The 21,171-nt window shown below is 39.6% G+C and overlaps 1 long non-coding RNA gene across 2 annotated transcripts; it reads left to right on the top strand.

Annotated features, from left to right (window-relative positions):
- Window positions 1-9,907: 9,907 nt before the first annotated feature.
- Window positions 9,908-21,039, top strand: LOC138843414 (uncharacterized). Of its 2 annotated transcripts, XR_011378105.1 has the most exons (4): window positions 9,908-10,907; window positions 16,344-16,404; window positions 16,500-16,826; window positions 18,076-21,039. It is a non-coding gene; the product is annotated as an uncharacterized lncRNA (long non-coding RNA). The 2 variants fall into 2 exon arrangements; XR_011378104.1 differs by having other exon boundaries at window positions 16,500-21,039.
- The last annotated feature ends 132 nt before the right edge of the window (window positions 21,040-21,171 follow it).

A 21,171-nucleotide genomic window follows, 5' to 3' on the forward strand; every position in this document is an offset into this window, starting at 1 on the left:
CAAATGGGATGCTGGCACTGCAGGCGGCGGCTTTACCCACTACACCACAGCGCTGGCCCTGCCTCTACTTCCTTAATCACAACACAGGCACGCATGACAGCCCTTTCAGCAACTGAGTGACAGTCAGGGCACCAAGTGCACACAGAGTCCTGCTATGCATGTGTCAGTGTCAGATGGATTGTGTTTCAGAAGTCCCATGCAGACTCCTGGGTTGATAGTTCTGAGCACATCCTGCCTGCCTTGTAGCAGTAGGAATGCCTTCTTCAGGAGTCCTGAAGTCCCCTGAATCTGATTAAGCAGTAATGAAATGCACTAACTTTTATATAACAGGACTTCAAGAGGGCAGGCACATTTCCAGGATGGTTGACTCAGCGTTCCCCATAGGCCATCAAAGTCCCAAGTTGTTTTCACCTCTTGTGCCCGACACTCTCCCTTTTCGCTTCTTTCTAACATGCAGGGGAGCTGTTCACAACTATTGCAAGGGTCACTCCTGGACATGAAATTGTCACGAGGAAGGAGAAACACATGGCTGACTCTTAGAACAGAAGGAAGATTTCTTCGAAGTCAGACATCTTCTCATACCAGCAGGATGGTGCAGGCTGGCCACCCTCAGTAAGTCAGTGACAAGGAGACCAGGGCCACCCTCTCATTGGTCCATCCTGCCCTTAGAGCGGAGGGTGGGGTCAGGCTCCACTGCTGGAATGTGCCATTAGGACAGAAAGAAGGAAGGAATTGATCTTCGGTAACGAAACAGGTGCCAACCACATCACTCATCTAATTTATTTCTTTAGATTTCAGATTGTTAAAGGGAACCCATGTAATCTCAAAATTAAACTCTCCAATGGACATTCTTAGTGAAGATCTTGAAATGGGTAATGCCTGAGTGCTAACTCGTTTGCTAAGTGATTGACAGGGAGTTCTTAGGGCTGTAAAGAAGGTGCATTGGTCACCCCAAAGATTTCACAATGAATCAAATCATGGGCATAAAACACCACAAATACATCAGCACTCCTGGGTGTTATTTTCATTTTCTAGGCAAGTGTTCAGATACTACTGAAAAAAAAAAAAAAACCTTATTTTCTCAAGGAGAGGTTAATTCTTCAAGAGGAGAGATTAGGCAGCCATTTTTAAAGGCGTAGAGGCATTTTTTTTTCAGGTCATTAACATTTTGCAAAAGCAAGCTTAGAAAATGTGTCCTAAAATGCCGAATAGCCGTACTTTAACAAAGATAAAGTGAGAAAGTCAAGGTAAAGGCTAAAGAATACATACGTCCAAACAATGCAATTATGCAGAACCTTTAAAATAACATTTTAAAGAATACAAAGGACATAGAGAAAGATTGTGATGTAGTGTTAATTGGAAAGAAGTATACAAACAGAATGCCTATTATGATCCAATCAGTAAACTAACGATACGGAAACCTTTATTTTTTCTAGATATTTTATGCTTTCCAAAGTCCGAACAGTTGTTATGTCGTATTGTTAACATATGTTCCCTGCCCTCCCTGTCAGAGAATTCTCCTTTTGCATCCCATGTCTGAGGCAGGTGACCTGCTTTGATCAATGCAGTGCAAGCAAAGTGATCCCAGCCATGAGTACAGCAGAAGCTTGGGAACAACGGGTGGCTCCATCATCACTCCCCTCCTCTGCTCACAGCATAACCAGAGAGGAGCCATTCATCATTCTGGACTCCTGAATTAGGAACATATGTGGCAGTCCCGTGCTATGCAGGCAAGGAGTGACCCTGTGCTGCTAGAAGCCGCGGGCATATGGGGACTGTTTATTACCTCAGCATAACTCAGCAAATGCTGCCTAATTGAGCAGCTCATGTGATTTGTGTTTCAATTCAGAAAAATAAGAAGTAATATAAAAATCACTCTATAAAATATAAGGTTTGTTTAAAATCATATCATAAACAGTTTCAGGAGGAGCACATATATATGCCATTGCACTCTGCGGCTTGAGGAAAGTAAGAAAAAAAAGGATTTGTTCTGTGTCCCCGCATGCTTCTGTGGTACAATGTCAAGAGCAGTATCCTTTCTCTTGTGAAAAAAAAAATTTTTTTTATTATTCCTTGGGAAGGGGGTGTGGAGGAAGGGAGAGGGAAAAATCCTATCCAAACCTCAGATGCTTGCAATGACTGGGGCTCAGCCAGAGCCAAAACCAGGAGCCAAGAACTCAATCCAGGTCTCCCACATGGGGGACAGGGAACCAGCTACTTGAGCCACTACAGCTGCCTCTCAGGTCTGTATTAGCAGGAAGCTGGAGTCAGCACCCTGAGCTGGCATCAGACCCACACCCTCCAATGAGGAATGTGGGTGCCTCAACTGCTGGGCTAAATGTCTGCCCCCATTCTCCTTCCTGTTTGCTGTTAGCATCCTTGTTATTCTGGTTCTACTCTTCCTTAGGAATGCTTCTGCTCTCTACAGCCAACTACCAATAATTAGAAAAAGTCTAGGTCACTGCCACATTTTTTCTTCACTTCTCGTTTCTCCCTATCATCTCCTACAAACTTCAGTCTCTGACCATGAAGGTCATTGATAATGTCCTTCCTGTCAAGTCAGATGATGCTACTTAGAGCTCATCTTCTTACCTCCCTTTGCCCTTGACTCAGGTGTCCTTACTGAACTTTTATACATGGTGGTCTCTGGGGTACTGACGTGTCTGTCTCTCATATGCCCTGGGACACTCCTTACTCTCTGTTCAGCCAGGATTGCCTGACTGTCCCTTTCCTATGCATATATGTGCCTAAGCTTCTGTCTTTACCCTTGTTTTTCTTATTTTCTCTAAGATGTCAGATATACCTTCATTTCCTGAGATGTATGGAGGAGTGTGCAGTGTTTAATTGATTTTACTGGGAAACAGTGGCATAGCTATTGGTACCCAAACCCCTGTCAAGACTGTATTGCATCTCTGAGATTAGTATAATGTTACACTACAGGAATTCGACCTGTCTTCATCCATTAGAAAAAAAATCTTGCCGTGGGTGAATTCATTCTGAAAATTGTCCCATGAGTATTTTCATATCTAATCTTATTTCCTGGGGCCTCTTCAGGTATAATATATAATCACTGTATTTCATAAACAAAGCAAACTTGACAATAAGAAATATTACTGATTTTGGCAACATTTAATAAGTTATGTAACTTGGATTCCAAATATGAGTTCCTGGACTGTTATGTTCATGTTAGAAAAGGAGCCAGAGTCTAAACGAAGAATTTATAAAGCCAGAAGCAGCAGTGCTGTGCTGGGAGTTTACTTTCTGTGCAGCAAGAAAATTGTTTTACCCAAGTTGATTGGAAATTCATTAATAATTTTTCCCATTTTAAGCATTTTTGAAGACATAAAATTCTTACCCACAGTTAAAAAAATTTATATTCTCCTTGAATTCAAGTATTGTAACCATCTAGCTTCACATTCGACACTGTCCTGGAGAGATGAAACATGCCATGTTTTTAAAGATCTCTAGAGAAAAAGATTGTAGCGCTTCTTTTGGTGACTTATTCCTATGACTAAATCCCCTCGGGAAACGATTTCTCGTCTAACCTGAGTATTTCACAATATGCTTCAATGTTGCCTTTGCTGCGTCCTCATTAAAAAAATCTGTAAAAGGACTCTCGAAACTGAAAAATGATTTTTTAAATCACTCCTTGCCAGTGTTCTTTAATGTACCTCAAGTCTCTTCATAAAAATAAATAAGCTGGAAAGCATCCTAAATGCTTTCCAGTTAAGGTGCCTGTGTAATCATCAGTGTTTAAAAAATGTTATATAAAGTAACATTTCTTAACTTAGAGTTCTGCAGTTCTGAATATCCTATATTGTTTCTATTTCAAAAGGAAGAGACTTCACAAAGATCATGGAAAATTAAATTAAAAGAGAAATTGATTTTTGTGCTGACCTTTTTGAACTCCATGCATCCAAGGGGTCTTCAAAAACTTGTGGTAAATGCATAGTATGAAAAATGCATGAATTTAAAAAATTAAACCAAAATAAACTTATCTTTCAGTCCAGTTTTTCCATGGACTTTTTGAAGTATCTTCATATATACTATCATAAAACACATGCATTTGCTTAGCCTTCAGAGTGCTTTTAAACAAATGAACCATCTTTCAATTTTACGTTAAAATTGTTAAAACAAAAAGATGGTCTATGATTTTTTTTTTCTGTTGCTGTTAATTCTTTTCAACTTCCTGACTTCTGTGGCTGCTGTTACCCTTAGGCAGGATTATCACAGTGTAACATAAATAAGAGATTAACTTTTACAGTCACTCTCCATTCACCATAAAACTCCTTGACCTACTCAGATCCAGTAGGGTCAGCGTTTTCTTTGGCCAGCTTGGATCTTTGGCTTTGGTGCTGCGGGGCTCATGCCATGGAATACCGTCAGCACAAGGGATATCCTTTGGAAAACAAGGAGAACTTGCCCTCTCTTTTTGCATACAAATGTAGGGAAACTCTTGTTTCTCAATTCATTAATGTCACTAGAGTCTAAATACGTTTTTATGGACAAAGAAAAGTCCTGGTAATTAACTATTGTATTGTAATCATAATCAAGATTTGCTGAGTACTTTCTGTGCCAGGTAGCACATAGACTGCACAAAAGACAGCCTCTGCTGACCAGTTTTCTGCCAGCCCTGTGTCTTGGGCCTTAACAGTTTGCCTCTCTGTGCCAGAGACTTTTGATTAATTAGGAAAATTCAACAAGCATTTATGAAAACATCTCCCCAAGTAATTTAGACACAAGCTAGTGTTTTCCTGTTAGATTTCCAGTAAACAAAAGGATATTGGTTGATTGTTGGAGGGAGTTGATTGTAACCTTTTGGCTCTAACTAATGAGGCCATGTCTTAATTCTGTTTAATGGTTTAGAATTCCAAAGCTATGGAGTCTGGTAGGGAAGCAGAGGAAGTAAACACACGAAAAAACAAGGAAGGAGACCCATTGAGCCCCAAATGGCTTCCTTTCCCCTGCACTAATTTGCAGGTGGACTAAATCTACAGCCCCTCTTCATGACAAACAGGCAGCTGAGTAAGTTTTAGCTGTCCCCATGCTGTCTTTTAGCCCGGAAGCTGATCGTACATGTGCACAACTGAATCCCCAAGGGGAGCGGCGACCAGGGACTTTGCACTACACATGGAGAGGAATTACTGAGAAGTTGATCGAGTCGGATGTTTTCAGTTACAGCTGTAGCTGGAGGTAATGGTTTCCCCACAGGAAAGCTCAGGGATCCGTGGGCCTTGGTGCTCTGCTCCCTGACAGGAAAGGAACTGTTTATGACTGCAGCCCATGCCACCTGCTCAGCTATCAAGTGCACATTTGTTCTCTTGGGAACACAGGGTGGGGTCGTTACTAGAAACAGGGCTAAGAGCCAGCAGTGCTCCACTTCCAAATTCTGGCTGACTCCTACAGTGACCTCTGTCTGGTCCCCTCAATAAAACCAACCACTGCTTATTTAAAACTGGAGCCAGATAGGCAGTGCCTTGGGAAATAGGCACACTTCACTGGGATTTCTTTGGCACCGAAGGCACTCAAAATTACCCTTGTCATCAACAAATATTTATTGGGCATCTTCTATTAACATGCAATCAAAGAATCAAAGACACGTACCATGTCTGCATTTACAGGATATGCTTCTAAAAGATGAGTGCATTAGAAAGGGATTATTTTTTATTGTTTTGTGAAGCATGGTTTTTTTAAAGTATTTATGTAAATTAACCCATAGAGCCAAGATTTCTGTAATTGAATTCATCCCATAGTAGCTGGTTATTTGGTGTTGTCTATGCTCCATAAAATTAATTTTAAAGACAAACGTTAGTGACAAAACAGTTCACAAAATCCCCTCCACACAAAGAATCAGAAGGGTTATATACAAAATAAAATTTTTTTTATTGTTTTTATTAAAACAGAGTGAAAGGACTCTGTCCTCAGCACCCTATGTGTGCGTGGTTGGAACATTATGGGTATGTGATGACAAAATACTCTCTGTGTCCTCTACATGGGCGGCATCCCATAGAAACAGTGGTTCTCCGTAAACAGCCCAGGAGCCGAACGTCCCCCACAGCAGAATCCGCTGGCAGCTGCCCAGCTTGAATGTTTTTGTACTATCCTTGACTTCTACAGTTGGCAGAGAAAGAAAAAAAAAAGCCAATTCTAGAAACTAGAGCTGTTGGATGGATGGACGGATGTCCAGAAATGGAGGGTGAGAGAAGAGAAGTGTTTCTCTTATATTTTGTTAAGCATTGGGAGCAATTATAGGATCACTGGAAAGATTTCAAGTGTTTTAGACACACAAAAGCCAACAAAGTCTCCTGGTATTTTAAAACCAAAATCACCAAGCTTAGTCTCCTTGTAAGAACCTTAGTGTCACTTCAGGACCCAGGAGAGACAAACGCCGCAGGCATCCCTACCAAACCTTAGAGGCTGTTAAAAACTCCACTCAAGGGAGCTCTTACTGTAAGAGGCTGACCTATGTTGCCCCTGAGCCCTGCCACTCTTGCTAAGGAGGCTCTGGACAGCAGTGCTCAGCCCTAGCTCCACCCACGTTCTTCTGGGCCCACCTGTTGCTGGAGGAGTCCTGGTTTCCTTAAATTTTCGGTGAAGTTAGCTCGAGTTGAACAGGGGAGAGGGCAGAAGCACGTGACGTGAAAGCACACTATTGGTGGAAGTCTCTGTTGGCTGCTTAGCAGCTCACTTTTCTGTGAGTTAGATGAGTCAGTTCCCTGTTCTAAGAATCGATCCACTAAATTATTTTTCATCACACATGCCTTATTAGTGATAGCTTCAGGCAAAGCAGCCAAGAGACGAACCAAGACAATGTTTGTCTGGGGAAACTAGACTTTTCTAATCTACTTTCAGGGATGCACATTGGTTATTTGGGAGTCTCCACACTCTGCCCTACACATGCAAAGTTCTGTCTTCCTAGTGTTGCGCATGTGACAATATTGTCTTTACGTGTCATCAAGTCCCAGTCAGCTTGATGGAACTGGAGTAACTTGGGCTGTCACAACAAAACAGCACAGACTTTGGTGGTTTTAATGACAGAAATTTATTCACTGTTGAAGAGGTGAAAAATCCAAGGTAATGGTGCCAGTAGGGCTGGTTTCTGGTGAGGCCCCACTTCTTGGGTTGCAGATGAGTACATTCTCTCTGGGCTCTTGCATGACTTTATCTGTGGGTGCTCTGCAGTGGCGGGTAGGGTGAAAGGAGAGAGACACACAGAAGGAGAGAGAGAGATGTAGGCTCTCTTTCTCTTCCTTCCAAGACATCAGTCTTATTGGGCATCAATTAACCTGAATTACCTTTTTCAGGGTCCCGTGAGGGCACTGTGTACACTGTCAAATTGGGAATTAGAGCTTTAGCATGGATTTTTTTTTGGGGGGGGGGGCAGGGGCAGGAACAATTCAGTCCATGGCAAATGATAAATATTGATTAGTACATATTAATCTGGATATGCACAGGGCATTCATATCATGTGTTAATAATACTAGGTAATCGTGTAGACTAAATTAATTAATGAAATAAGCTAATTGGGCCGGCGCCGCGGCTCACTAGGCTAATCCTCCGCCTAGCGGCGCCGGCACACCGGGTTCTAGTCCCGGTCGGGGCGCCGGATTCTGTCCCGGTTGCCCCTCTTCCAGGCCAGCCCTCTGCTGTGGCCAGGGAGTGCAGTGGAGGATGGCCCAGGTGCTTGGGCCCTGCACCCCATGGGAGACCAGGAAAAGCACCTGGCTCCTGGCTCCTGCCATCGGATCAGCGCGGTGCGCCGGCCGCAGCGCGCCGGCCGCGGCAGCCATTGGAGGGTGAACCAACGGCAAAGGAAGACCTTTCTCTCTGTCTCTCTCTCTCACTGTCCACTCTGCCTGTCAAAAAAAATAAAAGAAAAAAAGAAAAAAGAAAAAGAAATAAGCTAATTGGAATTTAGCAGATATCAGTCCATGCCATAGACAAATGGAACAGGAGATGTTTCATAGTATTATTGTTAGTAGCTTTATTAGTAATATTAATATTAGTATTAGTATTTTGCACATGGAAAAACTGATTTGGAATCTTGACTTTACCACCCATTGGTTATGGGAACTGGGGGCACTAGTTTATCCACTCTGAACCAAACATCTTTGCTATGAACGAGGGTTACTGCAAGGATTTACATGGGGAATTTTAGCATAGCACCTGACACGTAATATACACTCAGAAAAGGAACTGAGTAAATCAATACAATGATTTGTCATTATAGTTATGCTAATATCAATATCAAAACTGAATTAAATTCATTAGCCAGTGGATATTTATCAGAATTCTCTGGTAAGTTAAATGTTTTATATTCTTCTGACTTCCAAGTTGGAATCTGGGGGACTGTGTTCAAAGCAATGCTGTTTTCTGTGGTGATATCCAAGCACTCCAAGCCTTCTAACTTGTCTTAGGTTCAGATATTGGCACTAGACACAATCTCCCAGTGGAGGCCGGGTACTCGGGTACCATTAGGAGGCAACACTAGGAGGGAAAGGTGCCAGTCCATGGGCAGCATATAGCTGGACACGCTGATTATCTTTGAAGATGGTACCTACAAATCACCTTAGTTATGCCCTGGTTCACGTGTAGCCTGCTTGGGGTGAAAACACTACCTCCAAGCATAGGGCAGGGTTTGCTTGTAAATGTGAGTGGAGATGGAGTTTCTGCTTTTAGCTATAAACCTTCTATTTTTTGGCAACAACAGCTTCAGGGTATTGTAGATCTTATGAGCAAAGCAGTAGGAGATTTTGTTGTAATTATTTTCTAATTACTGCTCCTCACATAGCATTTGACATTTATAAGCAATTCAGTTATTTCCTAAACTTGATTTTATGGATTTTTCTAGGTTTGGCATTGCCCTTGCTTCTTGGCACAGTATGCTGTTACTATTTTTAAAAATAGGCATGACAGTGAAGATACTGAAATGGAAATACAGAGCCAAAACAGAGTTTGCGTTCAACTGGAAGAACCTAGAAGCTGACATTCCAATGTCAGTGGGTTCTTCTACTCTTCTTTTCTACAACGTAAGCTTTGCTTTTAAAAGCTAAGTTGCTGCTATCACATTAAGCAGTATCAATTTAATTCCCATCACAGTGAATGTTAATAAGTAATTTCACTTGCCTCCTAATGACTTTGTTCTTGAAAACATTCCTTTAAAATTATGCCAATCCAAACACTTATTTCCAATCTTCCTCTTAGAACATTGAGGAGCAAGAGAAATATTAGGTAAGAGAATGTTAGTTGTCATTAGATAAAAGGAATGAAAATATGTTATTAACTTCTAAGTTGCTGTTTTGGTCTAGAAGTCCATATTTGATTTCTCTCAGGCTAAACTTCATTTAACTTTCATCCTTCCAAGTGGCATAATTGTTTTCGTAGTAACTGTTCTATACCTATTTTTTCTTCTCCTATACCTAAAAAAGAAAATAATTTAAATAAGGACTGTATCTAAGCTTACAGGTTTCACACTCAGGGAATATACCTTCTAATGGGAAAAGGATAAGTATCAGATCCTTTGAAATATATACAGTGAAAATTTGGGCATTCTCTTTTTTTTTTTTTTGTAAGAGAGACCAAGAAAAATGCTGTCAACAATAATGTTAAATTCGGAAGTGTGAAGTTGTGCCAGCGGGTATTTTAGAGAGGCTGATGCTATACTTGGGAATTTGTCAGATGCATCAATAACGTTTCATAGCACATTTGGCTGTGTGCAAAAAGCAGATACCGAATTTCTCCATCCCTCTTGGGGAATAAACACCCCCCATTTTGAAATGTATTGGGGTGACTTCCTCCATTCTCTTCTTCTGTTTATTTTTATGGGGCTCTTTAAGGAAGTACCTAAGTTGTTTTGAAAATATCATATCTTAGCTCACACCGTGAGGGTTTGTTTACCACAGGAATTTTAGTTGTGCTCCTAGAAATAATGAAAAAAAATAAATTATTTCACCTGGGCAATTGGACAGACAGCTAATCTTACTGGTTAAACCGGCTGCTGGCTGACTGCCAGTGGGTACAATGAAAAGATTCTCCAATTAGCTGTCCATTAAAAAGCCACTCAACTCTCTCTCCTATCACCTACCATGTTCCAGGGACTTTGGTGACAACAAGGAGAAAGTGCGAGGGTAGCTGCTGATACATGGTTATGTCTGCGGTGAAAACATGCCCACCAAGAAAGACTTTCTGTTGTTCCTAAAGACTCAACACTTTGGTGTGCAGAAGGACCTCGGAGGATTATGACGTCTAGAAGAAGTTCTTGCAGAAGAACTCAGCCAAGTCGAGTCAGATCCTAATTGCCGTGCGTTTCCGCTGCCCCAGCGTCCTGTGGCCGTCTCTGATTCCTATGCTGTGGCAGTTTGAGAGGCATTGTTCACACTTAGCTGTTTGTGGTCTGCCAACCATTGCCCAAACAGAAGAGGAGCAGCACCTGTCATCTCCCCAGACCCAGTGACTCCAGTGTTTCAGAGTTTATTTTTTAAGGGGAGGTCATTTTGGTCCCCTTAACACTCAGCAAGAGCCCTTGATTTGAAGCTGTAGACACTACCTTCAGCGAGAAAGCCCCATGGCATCGTCATGCTGGGAACCAGGAGAGCAAGGGGGCCTGGTTGCCCCGTCCCAGCGTGGCAGGGGAGAGGCTGGGAGCTGTCAGCTCCTGGCACGGCAGCCACGGCCTCATCGCTAGCAGTGATTGCCATGTACTGAATGCTTGGCCCGTTTGAAGTCCTCCAAGAACTCCATCACTATTGTCCTTATTTCACCGAGAAGATTCGCACCTTGCCCACAGTAGGACGGTGAGTAGAGTGAGAGCCCGAAACACAGGATGCTCAGATTCCGAGCCCAGACTTCTGTTTCTCTGGCCATTGCCACCTCCTTCCAGAATTTGGCATTAAAAGGCCATGTTCCAGGTAAACGGTTAATGTTTTTTCCATGTTTATTTCATAATTATGACAACACATTTTATTCCTTTTATAATTTCATGGAATTTAGACAAATAAATGATAACCCTTAGGGTATAGCACATTAAAATCATTGGTCTATGTAGGCATCTGCTTTTATTTAATTAATTTAAGGTTATATGATGTCTGCTTGGGGACACCCAATTTAGGGATGTCCTCATCCCTAAATTTTTATGATAGTTTATGATAGTTTGTAACTACTGAGTGATCCCACACTGATTCACCTCCCACCTCCAGTTGGACTTCAAGAGTAAACTCTATTATGAAATCCATATTTTTATGCTTCTTACCTTTTAAGAAGAATTTTATCTTACATATCATAAAATGTCTTAAATCTTCACATGTTTCTGAGGTATAAATACTGTCATATTGCATATGATTTTCCAGTGATGCACATATAAATACAGCTATAGTTCATAGTTTCGCTTTGGTAAAATATATAATTCTAACTGTAGTACAACTTATTTATCCATTCTCCTTTCGGTAGATATTTAGACTATTTCCAGGCTTTATTGTTTTAAGGAAATGGCAGTGTGAATATTCTTGTATTTCTTCTGGTGTGCATATATCTCCTTAGGTATAAATATGAGAAAAAATTTAAACTTCTTATCTTATTAAAATTAAGTGGTAGCTCATTGTGTTCTTGGTATGAATTTCCCTAATAGCTAAGAAGATAAAAACTTCCTCTTATTTTTATTGGCTCCATGTATTCGCTTTTAGGATAAATGTTATCTATTCCCCTGCTTCTTCTAAGCTGTCTTTTTTCTTATTAATTTGAAGGAATTCAACACATGGTCTGTAAGTCACCCTATGTTGGTTATTTTATTGCAAAATTGTTGTAGTTAGTATTGCTTTCTTTTCGTAGTTTTTGATAAACAGGTATGGTAGTTTAATTTGTCCATCAGTATTTTATGTTTAGTGACTGTTGTAGCTTATTTAAGACAGAGTATAAGATTGGATATGAATTCGTTGAAGTTTTTCTTCTTACATTTAAATATTTAATTCGTATAGAGTTATTTTTACACAAGCAATAAGGGAAGGGCACATTTTGCTTTTCCCCATCACCACTGAGTATAAATCCTAGATCTACTTATTGAATAATGTGTATTTTTCCCATTGAGCTATCATGATATCCTTGACCATGCTAATAGTCCTTTTATATAAGAGACTATTTGGGACTTTCTAGTCTCTTGCACTGGTAAATTTATCTGCCTCTTAATCTGTTCCATAAGTACTTAATTATTATAATTTTACTATAAGACTAGCTATGTTGTGGGAAGTCCCTACTTAATTTTTAAAAAGATATATATTGGTAATGCTTAGCTAGTTGCTTTTTCCATATAATTGTAGAAAAAGAATGGCAAATTTCATGGAAAACAAAGCAGAGATTTTAATTAGAGTTACTATGAGTTTTTGGGACAGTATATGAAAATTGACATCTTTCATATATCACTTTCTTCTACGTGAACATGGGCCATCTTTCCATTTGTTTGGAGCTTCTGTATTTCTTTAAGTTAAATTTATAACTCTTTTGTTATGTATATGCATAGATACTTTATTATTTTATTGCTTAAATAAATGGTGTTATTTTAAATTATACTTTGTACAGTTTTTCTGTTGTACTTGAGAAATGTACTTGACCTTATTTTTGTATATTTTGGTTTATATTATATCCAGATACTGATCCATACTAATACGGATCCATACTATTATTGCTGATGCATATAATTATGTAATGATACCTGAACTTTGATATGGGATGGCGTTGTTGCAAGCAGTGGTTTAACCCACTACGCCACAACATCGGTCCCTATTTGACTTTTAATTGTCTGTAGAAATTTCTTTGTAGTAGGTTAGTGGGGCCCATCTCCTCCAGTATTTATTTAACTATGAATGTGTTTATTTTGGCCTCTGACGGCTCCATTGGGAATACATCGTAAAAAGACAAGCATGGTAGTTAGTAAACTGGTTCAAACGCTTGTGCAGGCGCCCGACAAAGGAAGCTGGTGGATGGCAGAGTTTGGCTGCAGTGGAGCTGGGGAGGAGTTTATCTGATCTCGACGCGGTTTCAAGGTGCAGCCAACAACAGTTCCTCTTCGGATTCAGGGTTTGAGAGAAAGCAAGGGATGAACTTGACAGGGAATCAAGGGTCTTGGGTAACCTGAAAGATGGATTTGATACTACTGAAGATGGGGGGGTCATTTGGAGGAACAGATAGGATTTTGGTTTGGGACATCTTCATGCCATATTTACTACACAGAAACAGGAATGCTGCGCATGTGAGTGTGGCGTTAAAGAGAGAGCTCTGCGTTTTTCAGTCGTACACATAGACGACATTTAAAGCAAGGAAACTGGATGAGGTCACCATGGAGAGAAAGGGGTGGAGAACTGGGTCTTGGGAGACTCCAGTGAGGAGAGGTAGAAAGAGGGTGGTGCTGGTGGTGGGGGATCAGCAAAGGATACAGAATCAGTAGCCAGTGGGATAGAGGGGGAAGAGAAGAGTAGCATGGTCCCAGAACCCAAGTGAAGGCACAGTACAGGGACAAAGTTTCAATCATTGCTTTCTCAAGATACAGATGTAAAAGGTGTGTGGAAGACAGAAATGATCACTGATTTAATGTGGAAGAAATTATGCTCAAGGAAATTGTACTCAAATTAGAGAAAACTGTTTCAAAGGGTTTTCATGCTGAGGGCAAGAGAAAGGATTTAGAATCTGGAAGGTAAGTATTACATGGGGTTGACCAGCGTGGTAGCCACTGGACACAAGTAACCGCTCAGTAATTGAGATAGGAACAGTTTGAACTAAAATGTGATGGAAGTATAAAACAGACACAAGATTTCAAAAATTTTTACCAAACCAAAGTAAACTATCTCAATTATTTTTAAGTTGATTATATGTTGAAATGATAACATTTTGGATCCATTACACTAAAAATATAAAAGATACCTACAATATTCATTGAAAATGGGTGTTATGAAAAAACTATGAAAATATTTCAAAATACATCACATCAAAGTAAGCTTGTATTTTTAAAATTATTTATTTATTATCTTTGAGAGATACACAGAGAGAAGGAGAGAGAGAGAAAGAGAGAGAGGGAGAGAGAGGGAGATAAATGTCCTACCTGCTGACCTGCTCCACAAGTGCCTGCACCAACAGGGGTAGGCCAGCCGAAGTTGGTAGCCAAGAACTCAGTCCAGGTCTCCCACATGGGTGACAGTGAGCCAGCTATTTCAAGTTATCACCTAATGCTTCCCAGGGGGTGCATCAGCAGAACGTGGGTAGTTGGAAGCTGGAGCAAAGCCGGAACTCAACTCGCCACTCCAGTATGGCCTGTGGTGTTGCAAGTGATATCTTAGTTTCTACACTCTAAATTCCCAGCTCAAACTTATCGTACACATTTTGGAGTTCCTTCTTATATTATTAACATTAAGTTCTCCTTTTTAAGGTTTATTTTTAAATGTGTATAAGAGAAAATTTAAAGTTACATTGTGGTTTACTTTATATTTTTACTGAAATTCAAATACACTAGAAATATAAACACTTAATATGTAGGAGGTTGTGCATAAAAACATTCTCTGGGACCATAGTGGTACAGAAAGTTAATTTGCTACTTGGTACACCAAGAGCTTGGGTTCATTTCCCACCTACATTTACAAACCAACTTCTTAAAGCACACCCTGGGAGGCAGAAGATAATGACTCACATATTTGATCTCCATCACTGATGTGGGAGGCCCTTAGGGAGTTACAGGCTCCTGATTTTGGCTAATTCCAGCCCCAGATGTTGCAGGCGTTTGAGGAGTGAACCCCAAATGGGTGGAAGATGGATCTTTCTCCCCGCCACCTCCTCTCTCCTGCTCTGCCATTCAAATAAATAAAAATAAATAAAAAAACACAAACTGTAGAGCATATTAATTTGTAAATTATTGAAGATTATCAAATGGAAGCCTTCAGGATAGTGAAGGTATTTGAAGCAAAGCTGATAATTTAAAACCAGCCACGGTGGAAAGGGTCTCCTTTCAGACACTTGGAATGTTTGCTTCAAAGCTATGAGGAAGATTTGGATCATTTCCTCAAAGGTCTCACTAAAGTTAGTAGAATTTAAAAATAGGGTTAATTGCTATAGATTTCCATAGATATTGAGTCCATTTGAGTCCATGATTGCATAAATATGAAATAGCTAATAAGATGTCTGAATGTTTTGCATCTTTGATATTTTGAAATTAATTTTATTTCATGGTGCTTCAAGCATGAAATGAAAGCAATTTTCATGGAAAACTGCTTGATCTAGTTATTATCTGACCATTTGTATTCTCACACGATATTTGATGAATCGGTGTTAACGATACGGCTTCATCCTTTCCTGGTAATTACATAATTACTAGGGATGCAGGAATCCAGCTGTGTTTGGGTTTCACTGAACATCTTGAACTGTCATTCCAACATTTTGAGTAAAATTTTAAAAGAGCAATTTTATCAAAGATGGTTTAAAATGTTAAACACACATACTTTTCAGAAGAAATTTAATCCATTTACCATTCCCTCCTGAAAGCTTTTGTTAAGTGAGGACTCTGTGAAGTTCAAGAAGCCGGATGTGCCGTGTAACGAGCTCTGTCTCTACTCACTTCATTTCCCATCATCCAACAGTCATCTTTGCAGAACAAGCGCATTTTCAACCATTGGTCTTAACCCTAAAAGCTCTACAGTATTTCAGTTGTTTCTAATTGCGTTTAACACAAGTGTTTCCTTAGTATCGTGAAAGCATTTTGGTTGGTTATCACTGGCTGAAACATCTTCCGATTTTGTGTAATTACTCTTTCACCAACATTGAATTGTGATAATGTACTTGCTAATTGGCTACATTGTAGACTGCTTTTAATTTACTAAAGTAGACAATCACAATAGCAAAGCCTAGCATACAGCAGGCACTTAATTAAATGTTTCAAAATAATCAATTAACTAATAATGTGTATTTATTTTAAATTCCATTTGCGATGACTGCTTTATAGAGCAAAAACTGCACTAATCCCTTTTCAATACTTTCCTATTGCTCATGTCTATAATAAAATGTATTTATATAAAATAAAACAAAAATTCAGTGGCTCCGTTCTTAACTTGAATGAGACACTGATTAATATTTTACATTTATAGAAGTGTTACAAATAATAATCAGCATACTGTATAGACACATGTATAAAATATAATGTATAATACATTTGTAATATACTTAATATTTATACTATACATAAACATGCATATATTATATACATATGATACCAAATATGCTTTTATTAGTGTATTAAATATTTTACTGCAATGTATGTTATATATGTTATATAACTGTATTCTGTATTCTGACACTATTTCATTTGCTTTTCACAGTGATACCATGAGAAAACCTGATTTTCTAGAGGAAATGCAGAAGGAGGACTGCTGCCTTGAGGTGGTAAATAATTTTTATATCAATAACATCTGTAGTCTACTTCAAGTTGAGGTGTATATGTATATATTTTTATATATATTTATTTCTATTTACAGGAAGAGTTACAGAGAGAGAAAGAGAGGGAGAGACAGAGAGAGAGAGAATGTTCCATCTGCTGGTTTACTCCCCAAGTGGCCACAACAGCTGGGGCTAGACCGGGCCAAAGCCAGGAGCCAGGAGCCAGGAGCCAGGAGCTTCTTCCAGGGCTCCCACTTGGATGCAGGATCCCAAGCACTTGGGCCATCTTCCACTGCTTTCTCAGGCCAAAGCAGGCAGTTGGATCAGAAGTGGAGCAGCTGGGACATAAACCAGTTCCCACATGGGGTGCTGACATCGCAGGAAGCAGCTTAACCTGCTAAGCCACAGTGCTGCCCCAAGATGAGGTATATTAATGCACAGCTTTGCTTGCTTCCTTTCACACAGTCAAGAATAGGCATTTTCTAGGCCTGATCTAGTTTTTGCAGGGAAATTGCTCAATAAAAGGGTACTTGAAAAAGTGTGTGCACAAACGGAATTAAAAGATGTTTAATTTGGAACTAAAACTTTTGAAATACATAGTTTTTTTTCATAATATGCACATTCTGTGACCCTGTAAAGACCCCTCATATGCACAGATTTCAACATTTCTTGCAATAGAATAAACTTACATTGTAATCACATTTTCAGTTAACCTTTTGAAGTATCCTTGTAGCAAGATTTATTAAGCACAAGGAGTAGGAGATGAAGGGTCCAGAGAAGTTTCTGGAAAACACTCACCTATTTCCCCCAGCACTGAGCATTCTCAGATCTTCGTCTTCCTTTAAAATCTCTGTCTAGTTTCTCCCAAATCACAAGATAATTTTGTTGGTGTAACAGGTGTCTGTGCTTCCATTACTTCACTCTAGAGTTAACAAGGAGATGGAGAGGAACTTTAAGGTCATACATAAACAAACTACAGTCATGTGTATCGTATTTTGTTTTGTTGGTGTCAAGGAGTACAAAATAATCAATTTGCAGGTACTCCATATATTTTTTTTTTTACCCAACTTTAGCTATCTTAAGGACTGTCAATGAACTCCCAGATTGGTGTCGATATTACCAGAAATTTCAGCTGATGGATCTGTTTATAAGGTCACATTCATGGAGGATAGATATTCATAGAAAAAGAATTCCTCATTTTCCTTCAGAGTCTGTGAATTATATCCTTAAGTGTGCACTCACAGTCCCAATTTCTCTTAATCAAACTTTCGCTCCAATTCATCAAAAGCTCACGTCTTTTCTTATTCATTACAACACATTTCTCTCTGTGGAAAGTGTGCTCAGAGACATAAACCTGGCATGCCTTTTCTTAAATAAAAGGGTGAACAAGTGGGGAGTGAATGTGGATGGGTGCAGTGACTCTGTATTCGTTGTGGGACTGTGAAACTCATCTCTTTCTGAAAATTGCTAGAACCTCGGCTTGTGTACAACCATGTGCATTTTATGTACATGTGTGTAGCGTGTAGCAAGGCCTGGAGTCACGAACAAATGGTTCAGGGATGTGAGCAGTTTCTGCCAGCACCTGGCCTGGTTTTCTGTGTACATAGTACAACAGATACTGCTGATCTATTTGACATCTCTGCCTAAAACTGAGATTCTGTTAATTTACTCCAGATTACCTGCTGGAGACAGAGAAACTGGCTATTCTGTTACTTCGGTAAGATCTGAATTCAGAGGACTTCCATAGCAGGTCAATTACATCTTGTTTTGTCTTGGCAACAGTTCACGACTCCTCCCTCAAGCTTTGCTAGAGTGTAAGCAATGACTTGTTTCTGCTAAGGGTTCCTCCACAACTTGGAAGGGAGCTGGCACCTCTTTCCCAGCCACCTTAACCTTTCCTTGGGCAAAACACTCACATAGGAATTAAACATTCATCACTGGCCACACACACACCAATCATGCTGTTTTGCTTTTTTAAAATTCACTCTTCCCTCGGCTTTTTCTTTTTTCTTTTCCGTTTTGTTTTGTTTTGTTTTGTTTTGTTTTCAGTTGGGAACTGCCCAACCCCACTTTGCTAAGCTGAAGCTAACCTTTCCACTAGACAAAAAGGGCATCTTTGCCTAAGCAGATGGTGATGTGCACTGGTGTGTGCAATTTATTTCCATGTCACTGAGCATTACAGACTTTGCAGAAGCAGTTTCAAATATATTTTAAAATAAAATATGATGCATTGGGTTATGGTCTGTGTGGATTATTTTAAAGGCAGGTGTGCCCCTCTCTTCTTGCTTTAAGAGCTAACGGTAGGTAAGCAACCCAAGTCGTACTTGTAAAGTCATGATTCACCATTTGGGAAGGGACAGGGGCTAAAATTTAGCTTCACCAGCATAATAGCTTCAATCAACTTCCAGCCACGTCGCTGACATCAATCAGTGAAATAGAAAGGCATGGTGACAGAACCTTCTCCTAAGAAAACGTTCGTTACCCATCACATCATATGATATATTAGAAAATAAATTGTCAAAAGCTTCACCAGATGAAATCAACATCTGAGATTTCTGGGCCTGTCTCTGCCATTACTCAGACACTTAATTTCTCTGGACTTTAGTTCTAGCACATAAAATACAGGGTTCCATTTATATTAGCACTTCGGAGAATAAACTTCTCAAAAACTCTCTCTTCAAGATCCACAGTGAAGAATTCCATGATCAAATAAGTTCAGAAAGCATAAACACTGTCACATTAAGGAGTTCATGGATAATTTTACAAAAGTCCAGCAGTAGAGAAAACATACAATGCTGTTTAATTCTGTGTTTCTAAATTTTCTTTGACCATGAAATATTTTACCTATTAAATGCTGAGATATAGCTTGATGATAACTTTTAAAATAATTCCTAAAAGCCCATCCATCTAAACCTTAAGGGCATTTACATTTTGCTGAGTAATATTTATTGTATACTCGAACTGTTGAATTAATATAATCTATTTTATGATTTTAGTTTTACTGCCTAATGTATTACATATCCCATATTTCATAAAGGAGTGGAAAGTAGCCCTGATATAATTAGCAAAATCTGGTCTTCAGATTTTATGACAGTGTTCCTTGTCTTCGTGATATATATTTTTAATCTCTTTGAGTTTTCAGTTAACGTACTATTTTAAACTCACATAACTCACAACCACTATGTTTACAGTCAGTTTTATTATTCCACCCTTAAACATCAAAAGAACTTGAAATCCAGTAAATACCTGTCAAAGTTAGAACTCAAAGTGCAAATTCACTGCTTTCTGGATTGAGTTACTGGACTTTTTTTATTTGAAATTCAGAGTTACAGAGAGAGAGGGAGAGACAGAGATCTTCTGTCCATTGGTTTTCTCCCCAAATGGCCAAAACTGCTGGCCTGGGGCTGGGCCAGGATGAAACCAGGAGCCAGGAATTCCATCTGGGTCTCCCATGTGGGTCACAGGGGCCCAAGTACTTGAGCCATCTTCCACTGCTTTCCCAGACAGTCAGCAGGGAGTTGGATAGGAAGTGGAGCAGCTGGGACAGGAACCTGTGCCCATATGGGACGCTAGTGTTGCAGGTGGCAGGTTTACCTGCTAAGCCACTGCATTGCTTTTTATACTATGATTACCAGAATCCAAACATTTAAAAACAAAGCAATAGATATCGTTTACTGATAGTTTCAGACAAAACAATGTGAGGCTTGGGTTCATGGACATTTAGAGTTGAGATGGTAAGGTTTGGGGGGTAGGAGGAGCTGAGGACATATTGTGTTATAATTGGTAATTCCTATAGATATATGGCAAAAAGAATATTTGGAACCCAAATGATACCAGATGCCATATGAATTTGTCACCTTGAATTGATTCTTTGATTCTGGCAATAATTTGGCAGCTTCCACACTGTGGATGCCATATGTTGGTGGTCTCACTGCTGTGTGCCAAGTCAGCTTCATAATTGGTTCATGCTATGGGAAGTAGCCTCACCACATTCTTTATTTCTCATACTATTGGAGCCTCCTTACCCTACTGTGTGCCGTGTCTCTGGAGATTGCCACCCAATTATTCTGCAATGGAGAATGAACGCACAGAGAATATCAAAGGTGTTTCAGAAAATACGTGTTTCAGAAAATACGTGTTTCAGAAAATACGTGTTTCAGAAAATACCCACTTAAGAGACAAAGATTGCCTAATCTATGAGTATTCTTTAATGGTATGCTAATTCTAAATTTGCCTGTGGAATCACAATATAAAGATCTAACTTTTGCTGAATACTTCCATGTCCTGGGTAAAGCACTAATCACTTCCTGTGCATTTTCTTGTCTTAATTTTTAAGACGTGATGGGATTGCTTTACAAATAAGGAATATGAGGCTCAAGTCATTCACAGTAGGAAATCAACTCTCTACTCTGTGCTACAAAGCTCTACCATCTCTTATTTGCCTTGTTGTGGTTTATCTTCAGAACAGGAAGCTTTGTAGCTACTCCAATAAGACCAAATACATTTTTCAGTCATCTGACTGTTATTGGTTGAAGATTCTCCATGTTGAACATTCAGCTCACAAAATAATAACATCATCATCAACAAATAAATATTTACATAAATATTTAAGAATATGGAAGCTTTTATTAGCTAAAGAGCCAGTATTTTTTTTTTTTTTGACAGGCAGAGTGGACAGTGAGAGAGAGAGACAGAGAGAAAGGTCTTCCTTCCATTGGTTCACTCCCCAAGTGGCCGCTTCGGCTGGCGTGTTGCAGCCAGCGCGCTGCG

Source organism: Oryctolagus cuniculus, chromosome 8 (genome assembly GCF_964237555.1).
Source record: "Oryctolagus cuniculus chromosome 8, mOryCun1.1, whole genome shotgun sequence".
Taxonomy (NCBI): Eukaryota; Metazoa; Chordata; class Mammalia; order Lagomorpha; family Leporidae; genus Oryctolagus; species Oryctolagus cuniculus.